The 9019-nt window shown below is 45.4% G+C and overlaps 2 non-coding genes across 2 annotated transcripts; both read right to left on the bottom strand.

Annotated features, from left to right (window-relative positions):
• Positions 1-846: 846 nt before the first annotated feature.
• Positions 847-925, bottom strand: LOC112818038 (small Cajal body-specific RNA 18). Its single transcript, XR_003206514.1, has one exon.
• Positions 926-1003: 78 nt separating this feature from the next.
• Positions 1004-1145, bottom strand: LOC112818039 (small Cajal body-specific RNA 17). The gene has a single exon (XR_003206515.1).
• Between the last annotated feature and the right edge of the window lie 7874 nt (positions 1146-9019).

The raw sequence follows: 9019 nt of genomic DNA, 5'->3' as shown, positions 1-9019 counted from the left end.
ACATAACAATAAAAAATTTAAAGGAAAAAAGTTTTAATGAAAAAGCCCATAACTTTTATTTATTTTTTTACTTTTTGGCATGTTTGGAGGGTGGCATATCTTTTTTTTTTAGACTTGAACTGTAAGATTTTATTACTATTTTATTTTTTTTAGTTTCAGAGTTTAGTGATTCATCAGTTGCATATTTCACCCAGTGCTCATTACATCAAGTGCCCTCCTTAATGCCCATCACCCAATTACCCCATCCCCCACCCACCTCCCCTCCAGCAACCATTTCTTTCCCTAGACTTGAGAGTCTGAAAAACCCTGTAACTTTTAAAGATCTCTTTATTTCCTCCACCCCTGTATGTCACTTTTAGGCATAATTCACTTTACATTTTCTCCTCTGGTTTTTATTTTCTTCATTACAAAACACAGTGGACGGGCTTAAGGCATCTCCTAGGGTTCTGGGACCATGTCTCCCTCCCCTCCCCCCTCCATGGGGGTGGAGACTACTATATTAAGGTCTACATTAGAAAAACAAGGTGGTTTGATGTTAGAAGGACAGATGTGATATAGTAAACACAGCAAAATGTTAACAATTGCAGAATACAGGTGGTGGATGTCTGTGTGTTCACTGCATAGCTGTTTCCACTTCTCTGTATGTTCAAATGTTTTCAGAGTAAGAAGGATGGACTTGGTGAGTATACTAACACCTTGCAAGAAGGCTACAGGAGCCTGAAAGCAGGAGTCTAGGGCAGGCACACCCTGAGGGTTCACAGGACACCTCGAGGCAATCCACGGCAGCTTCCCAGGCACGGGAAGCCGACCCGCCCGAGCCCTGGCGCTGTGGCTCTCCTGCTCGCCCGGTCTCAGTTCTCTGCACACACTCCATCACCTGGTTCCTAGAACTCAGATTGCGCAGTGGTCACGTCATCATCGACCAGGGCTCACAGTTACAGCGGCAGAGGCCTCCCTAACTCTCCCTCATCTCCAGCCTAGCCCGCGGCCCCTCACCTCCCCGCCCCGGTCCCCAGCCACACCTCGCCTGAAACGTTTTCATAATCCTCTCAGGCTCCGGGCCAGCGGCGCCGCCAGCAACGAGGCCCGATCATATAAGGAAAATTCTGCGAGCTCATCTGCGGGCTACACTGGGGACTCGGGGACTCCCTGCCCTCCGGCACTCGCTACGCTCCCTCGGACGCCAATCGCCCCCGCCCCCACCCCCACCCGGCGTCCGGTCTCCGGCTCTCCCCGTCTCCCCGCGTCTCTCAGGCCCAGCGGCCTGGGCCTCGGCCCCTCCGCGCAGCCGCACGCCGCCGCCAGCGACAGAGGCTCAGCCAATCCCCTCGCGCCGTCCTCCGCGCCCGGCCCACCCGACTTCCGGCCCCGCGCCAGCGCGCTCGCCCACGCCCCCTCCCCTCGAGCCCCCGCGCAGCCTGGGGGCATCTTGGTGTCGGGACGCCCGGTGCAGTGATTACGATCTGCGGGATGAAGGGGAACATTCATACGGGATTACGGGGTGGGGGGGCGGGTTATAGAAGCCAGGGATAGGATGGATGGGGTAGAGTCAAGTCCCTGTCTCGCTCTGGAAAAGAGAGGTGAAGTCTTTAAAGGCAAGAGCGAGGAAGAAAGGCGCCAACAAGGAACCCTCTCTTCTGCAAGGCCGGCGGCTGGCTGAGTTGTGGTTCCCACGCGAAGGCGCGCGGAGGGTGGCGTCTTGCCCAAGGGGCGATGAGCTCCGACCAGCCAGCCAGAGGAGAGGCGGAGGGTCGGCAGCCTGCCCCGGAAGTGGGTGAAAGGGCGGGGGCGTGGCCCCTCGGAGCGCCGCCCCTGGCTTTAAAGGCCGGGAGTTGGGCAAGCGCCGGTCCTCATCGGCGCGGGGGAAGTCTTGCGTCCTTGCTCGTTCGCGGCCATGGCCCTGCTCCGAGGTGAGCGTCGGGGGGCTCTCTCTGTTGGGGGCTTGATGAAAGCCCAATCCGGAAGGATTGTTGGGGTCAAGGAGAAAACATACTTGTAAGGCACTAGCGACAGCGATTTCGGTGCAGTTTCCAGCTGAGGGTCGAGACCAAGGTTTGCTTCTGATCTTGAAGGTCATTACCCCTCTTCGCGCAGGCCACCCCTCCCCCACGCGGCCTGTTTTGTTTTCAGCTGTCAGGAAAATTCGGGCGGCGCCGGAAGCACCGGGGGCCTCGGGCGGAGGGCTGCTTCGCAGAGGAGTCCCCATCTCCGAACAGGTCCTGGTTGCAGAAATCTTGTGGGGACGAATAGACGGTCTCTTAGGGACTCCAGGGAATTTCTGCCCCAGTGACCTGCTCCGCCGCATACTTGGTGGCATTCTTTTGGAAGACCAGCTTATTCCCTTTCACTTCCATTACTTTAAATTGATTCCAGGAAAGTGCATCCCTAAGTACATAAATTCTACGGTTATTAACTTAAAAAAAAAAAAAAACCCTGTAAACTCCCTTCTCATAACAAATGGTCACAGTCAATGGAATTTTAACTTTCAGGAACAAGAAGAACCAATCCCCCGTTTTTCTATTAGCATGCATCCCCGTTGCACCCAACGAATAGTTCTCTTACTACTATTTGGCTTTTTTGGGAATGTTTGTGTATCCTTTCAAGGCAACTAGGCCTGCCTGCCAAATCTATAAACAGAAATGGATGCTGTAGCAGCAGTTTTCCTTAATTTGTCCTGGTAGCTGTCTGTAGTTGCTCTAAATGAGATACTATTTAACCTGAGGCAGGAAGGCAGTGTTCCTGTTTTGCGTCCTAGTGGGATTTTTTTTCTGTGCTGTCACATCAGCGCATCTTCCAAGTCCCTTGGCAACCACTGATCTTTATTACTGTCTACATAGTGTTGCCTTTTCCAGATGGCATATAGTTGGAATCATATAGTCGGTAGCCCTTTTAGATTGGCTTCTTTCATTTACCAGTGTGCATTTAAGCTTCCTCCATGTGTTTTCATGACTTGACAGCTCATTTACTTTTATTGCTGAATAATCTTCTATTGTATGGATGTGCCACATCCATTCACCTGCTGTACGACATCTTGTTTTCTTACACGTTTTGGCAATTATGAATAAGCTGCTATAAACATTCGTGTGCAAGAGCAGTGATTGCTAGATCATATGGGTAGGATAGGTTTTGTTTTAGTTTTTCTAAGAAACCGTGAAACTGTCTTCCAAAGCGCTTGTCTTTTGCATTCCGGGCAGCAACAAAAAGAGTTTCTTTTGCTCTGCATCCTCACCAGCATTTGGTGGTGTTGGTGTTTTGGATTTTAGCTGTTCTAATAGTTGTGTAGTGGTATCTCATTGTTATTTTAATTTGTATGTCCCTAATGACATAGGATGTTGAATATATTTTCATATGGCTATTTGTCATCTTTATGTCATCTTTCATGAGGTGTCTGTTAAGAGTTTTTACCCACTTTTTAACTGGGTTGTTGGTTTTCGTTTCTTGAATTTTAAGATGTATTTGTGATGAGGGAGCAGAAGGCTAGCTGAAGACTAAGCATAAGCTGGACACCCTGCAACCTCCCTCCGCCCCCCACTCCTGGGTGGGCCCTGTGTGACATTCTTCCAGGAATTTCCCAACCGTGTTAATACCTTGCTAGAGGGGAAAACAAGGGCATGGCCTCTGGTATCTTGTAGGTATCTTTGTAGGTCCCTTTTCCTTACATCCCCAGCTCCCGAGTATATATAATCAGCCACTCCTGAAGACCTTGTTGCAGCAGCTCTTTCTGTGCGGGTGCTGTCACCATGGTTAAACCACTGTTCTGCATCAAAGACGTCTCAAGAATTTTTTCTTGGTCGTCAGCTCCGGACCTTACCCCACCGAAACTCACCTATATTCCAAAACCACATCATTTGTGTATATTGAATACCAGTCGTTAATCAAATAAGTTTTTTTAAGTACTTTTAGCTTGTGGCTTGTTCTTTTCATTTCCTTTTACGTGTCTTTTGCAGAGCAGGACTTTTTTTTTTTAAGATTTTATTTATTTATTTGACAGAGAGACACAGCGAGAGAGGGAACACGAGCAGGGGGAGTGGGAGAGGGAGAAGCAGGCTTCCCACGGAGCAGGGAACCCAATGCGGGGCTCGATCCCAGGACCCTGGGATCATGACCTGAGCCGAAGGCAGACGCTTAACGACTGAGCCACCCAGGGGCCCCTGTGAAGCCCATTCAGTGGATTTTTTATTTCAGATATCTTTCAGTTTTAGAATTTCCATTTTGATTTTTTTTTTACACTGTTTCTTTGCTGAGATGGCCTATCCTTTATTATAAGCATATTTTCCTTTACATCCTTAAGCATAGTTACTATAGATAACTGCTTTTGAAATCTTTGTCTGTTATTCTAACATTTGGGTCATCTTGGGGTTGGTTTCTGTTGTCTTTTCTCTTAGAATGAATCATATTAAAACAAAAAATAAAAGAATGAATCATATTTTCTTGTTTCTTCATATGTGCATTAATTTTGGATTGTAGCATGGATGTTGCATATGAAACATTGTAGAGCCTGAATTCTTTTATGTTCTTCCAAAGCATGTTAATTTATTGATTGTTTTGTTGGCTATTTATTTTTGCAGGCAGTTAATTTGGCTGAACTCAAACTCTGTCTCCCCTCTAGAGGGCAACAGCTCAAATCTAAGTTCAGTTCTGTTAGCCTTAGCTAAGGTGTTTTTAGGGGTGCATGGTTAAAGGGTCAGCTAGATCTTTAGACAGAATTCGTATATATGATTTGGGCTCCTGCTTGTGGTCCTTTCCTTTCCCAGATTCATTCTCATTTACCAATGGCTGTGGTTGCCATGAACTCAGTTCTCTGAGTCTTCAAGCCAGTAAGACTGTGAGTTTCTGAGTTCTAGCCATTCACGTAGTGTGGACTGTTTGCCTTCAAGTCAGAGGCTATAAATAAATGGGAAACTCACCCTGTACTCTTCCCTTCTTCCGTATCTCCTCCATATCTGCCTAGTTTTGTTCATTCTCCAAGGCCTTCAGGTAGTCATTCTTCTATACTGTCATCGTTATTTGCAGGAGAGTTGATCAGATAGGAGCCATGACCACATGCAGGCTGTAATGAAATTAAGACGACATGGGAAGGGGACAGAAAAATGAAATAAAATACCAATAGAAAAATAGGTAAACTATTAAGCAAGGAGGCTTAGAGGACATTTGCAAAAATTCAGGAAGATATAGTGGCACAGAATAACCCATCTATCAGAACAGAACTTCTGTAATGCACTGAAATAATATTTATGGTCTTGTAAATATCTGAATATTAATATCTGTAAATATTAATTTGATTTGTTCCAAATCATAGTTGCATGTGTTAGGAGTAACATTCTTTTGTTTTTTAATGTTTGGGGGTTTTTTTTCTAAGATTTTTAAAATTTATTTTAGAGCATGAGCAGGGGGAGGGGCAGAGGGGAGAGAGAGAGAGAATCTCAACCAGACTCTGCGAGGAACCTGAAGCAGGGCTCCATCTCATGACCCTGAGATCCTGATCTGAGCCAAAATCAAGAGTCAGATGCTTAATAACCAACTGATGCCTAACCTAACTGAGCCACCCAGGTGCCCCTCCTAAAATTCTTTTGTAATGTGAGTTTCTCAAAGTAGGAATGAAAGGAGAAGCTGAAGTTTTGTTTTTTGTTTTGTTTTGTTTTTTTTAATTTTTTGACAGAGACACAGCGAGAGAGGGAACACAAGCAGGGGGAGTGGGAGAGGGAGAAGCAGGCTTCCCGCGGAGCAGGGAGCCCAATGTGGGGCTCGATCCCAGGATCCTGGGATCATGACCTGAACTGAAGGCAGGCGCGTAACGACTGAGCCACCTAGGCGCCCCTTTGTTTTTTGTTTTTTGAGGTTTTTTTAGGATAGGTTGAGTTTGTTCCATGAAAGAGATAATCTCCACTAATGTAATCGGGAGAATTGTACTTAAATACCAAGAGTGGTATAATGTTTGTATGGTCTCAATTATAGGTTAATATCTTGGCACAAACCCATTGTTAAAAGTCCCATAATTTCTTGGCAAGACATGGAAATGTGAGCTCAGATTGTTTTGCGGGAAGCCAATGTATGCAAAGCACCAAGCATGGAGGTTTGCCACATACTGAGTGCCTCCAGTGTGCACCACTGTACTATTTACCTTGCAGGATTGTTGGGAAGATTAGATAGTATATGAAAAGTGATAAAATGTCTAGTGCTTTGTTGGTGCCTAATAAATGTTAGTATGATGAAACGGCTATGTTGGGTGCTGCTTCCCGCTGTGCAAGTTTTGCCTCACACAGCTCTAGTGAGTGTCACTCTCATCGGAGACTTCTGTAACCCTTTTGGGGGGAGGCGGCAGTAGAGTGTCTCAGGAAGGAGCAATTTTTCTTTCTTTGCACAAGGACATCAGTTGGACTAAGAGTAATACCATAAATTTATAGTCTTAATTTACATTAATAGATGTATAGATAATTCCCCTTTATTTTTGTGGTTAGATCAGGAAATTTTGTTGTTTTCTAAGTGACATGTTTTACTAGGATATTGGCAAACTAGAACGTCGAAGTGTTGGGGGGCGCCTGGGTGGCTCAGTCGTTAAGCGACTGCCTTGGGCTCGGGTCATGGTCCCAGGGTCCTGGGATCGAGCCCCGCGTCAAGCTCCTTGCTCGGCGGGAAGCCTGCTTCTCCCTCTCCCACTCCCCCTGCTTGTGTTCCTTCTCTTGCTGTCTCTCTCTCTGTCAAATAAATAAAATCTTAAAAAAAAAAAGTGTTGGAAGAATGCCTTTTATTTACTTCAGATCTGGGAGATCTTACAGGTTAGCTGACTCCAGATCTGGAGGGGTTACCAGTGCAAAAGGTGATCTCCTTTGCCCACTTTATTCCAAGGGTAAACGGTAATGGTTCATGTAATTTGAAATTTGTAATTTAGTCATCCTGTGGCTCCAGAAGTACAGGCATATATAATTCACATTCAAAGCATTATCAACTCTACAAACAATTTTTCTTTCCTTTTTTTTTTCCCCTCGAAACTATTTTTGTGACTTGGGATGCATTTGGGTAGACTGGTGGATAGAAGACTGGGTAAGCTGGCTTAGCGCTTAGCTCAGTAGGAGGAAAAGTCATACTTTAGGTTGTCCGTTCATGGGCACACTGCTTAACACAGTGGAGGATGCCTTCTTACTATAAGTTTTCTAACAGGAGTCTTTTTCTTTCACATCAGGAATTTTCTGTGGGGTGAGTGATTGGCCTCAAACCTCAAGAGAATTTCTAATTTGGAGATTCTTTGACTCTATGATTAGGCAACATACTTCACATCGAAGAAGCATTTTAGTTGTTTTTTTTTTTTAAGATTTTATCTATTTATTTGTCAGGGAGAGAGAGAACAAGCATGGGGAGCGGCAGGCCGAGGGAGAAGCAGGCTCCCCATCGAGCAAGGAGCCTGATATGGGACTCCATCCCAGGACCCTGGGATCATGACCTGAGCCAAAGGCAGACGCTTAACCGACTGAGCCACCCAGGCGTCCCAGCATTTTAGCGTTAACCAAATGTGTCTAGCATTGTAAATCACTGGAGGACAAGAAAGTTTTCTACCAGGATGGATTTACACTACAGCATGCAGTTCTTGGGGACAGCATATAGGTATTGCTCAAACTGATACCCTTTCATTAAAAGACGGCTTCTGTGAGTGTGACTTGTTCCATGTATTATTGTGTGATAAAAATTGTCTGAGTTCTAACTGAAAACAGTACCTAATGCTAGATTTCATAGTGAGATTATTTAAAGCATGTTAGGGACACTGACGAATCTGTCACTGCTTAAAAATCTCTCTTCATTGCAATAGGTGTATTCATTGTTGCTGCTAAGCGAACACCCTTTGGAGCGTATGGAGGGCTTCTGAAAGACTTCACGGCGACTGACTTGACTGAATTTGCTGCCAAGGCTGCTTTGTCTGCCGGCAAGGTCGCACCTGAGACCATTGACAGTGTCATTGTAGGCAATGTCATACAGGTCAGTAGGGCAGAAGGGAGGCATTCATTCTTACTGCTTTATGTTATCAAAAAGATAATTTCTTTAATATGTCTTAATGGTGAACTAGTTAATAATAGTTAAAGGTATTTATGATTTAAGTAATCCTGTGACCCTAGGAGTGATGGCATACATCATTCAAAGCCACGTATAATCTGGAAGCTATATATCTGTCCCATTGGGATTACATTTCATTGCTTCTTTTTTAAGATTTTATTGATTTGTTTGAAAGAGAGAGAGCGAGAGAGGGAACACAAGCAGGGTGAGTGGGAGAGGGAGAAGCAGGCTTCCCGTGGAGCAGAGAGCCCGATGTGGGGCTTGACCCCAGGACCCTGGGACCATGACCTGAGCCGAAGGCAGCTGCTTAATGACTGGACCACCCAGGTGCCCCCATTTCATTGCTTCTTAATACCAGATTCATTTCCTTGACTTATCTAAAGTTAATTCGTTCTCTCTGTGTACCAACTAAGGAGGGTAGAAAACCCAGTCAATGTAACACACCTCCTATAATTTTTTTTCTTTAAGTTTTTTATTGTTATGTTAATCACCGTACATCATTAGTTTTTGATGTACTGTTCCATGATTCATTGTTTGTGCATAACACCCAGTGCTCCACACAGAACGTGCCCTCTTTAATACCCATCACCAGGCTAACCCATCCCCCCAGCCCCCTCCCCTCTAGAACCTCAGTTTGTTTTTCAGAGTCCATCGTCTCTCATGGTTCATCTCCCCCTCCGAATTACTCCCCTTCATTCTTCCCCTCCTGCTATCTTCTTTTTCTTTTTTCTTAACATATGTTGCATCATTTGTTTCAGAGGTACAGATCTGTGATTCAACAGTCTTGCACAATTCACACCGCTCACCATACCACATACCCTCCCCAATGTCTATCACCCAGCCACCCCATCCCTCCCACCCCCCACCACTCCAGCAACTCTCAGTTTGTTTCCTGAGATTAAGAATTCCTCATATCAGTGAGGTCATAGGATACATGTCTTTCTCTGATTGACTTATTTCACTCAGCATAACACCC

Source organism: Callorhinus ursinus, unplaced genomic scaffold, assembly GCF_003265705.2.
Source record: "Callorhinus ursinus isolate GAN/ISIS: 27379988/994484 unplaced genomic scaffold, GSC_fseal_2.0 scaffold2000, whole genome shotgun sequence".
NCBI lineage: Eukaryota > Metazoa > Chordata > Mammalia > Carnivora > Otariidae > Callorhinus > Callorhinus ursinus.
Note: the sequence above shows the minus strand (reverse complement) of the source record. Positions and strands in the feature narration are given on the sequence as shown.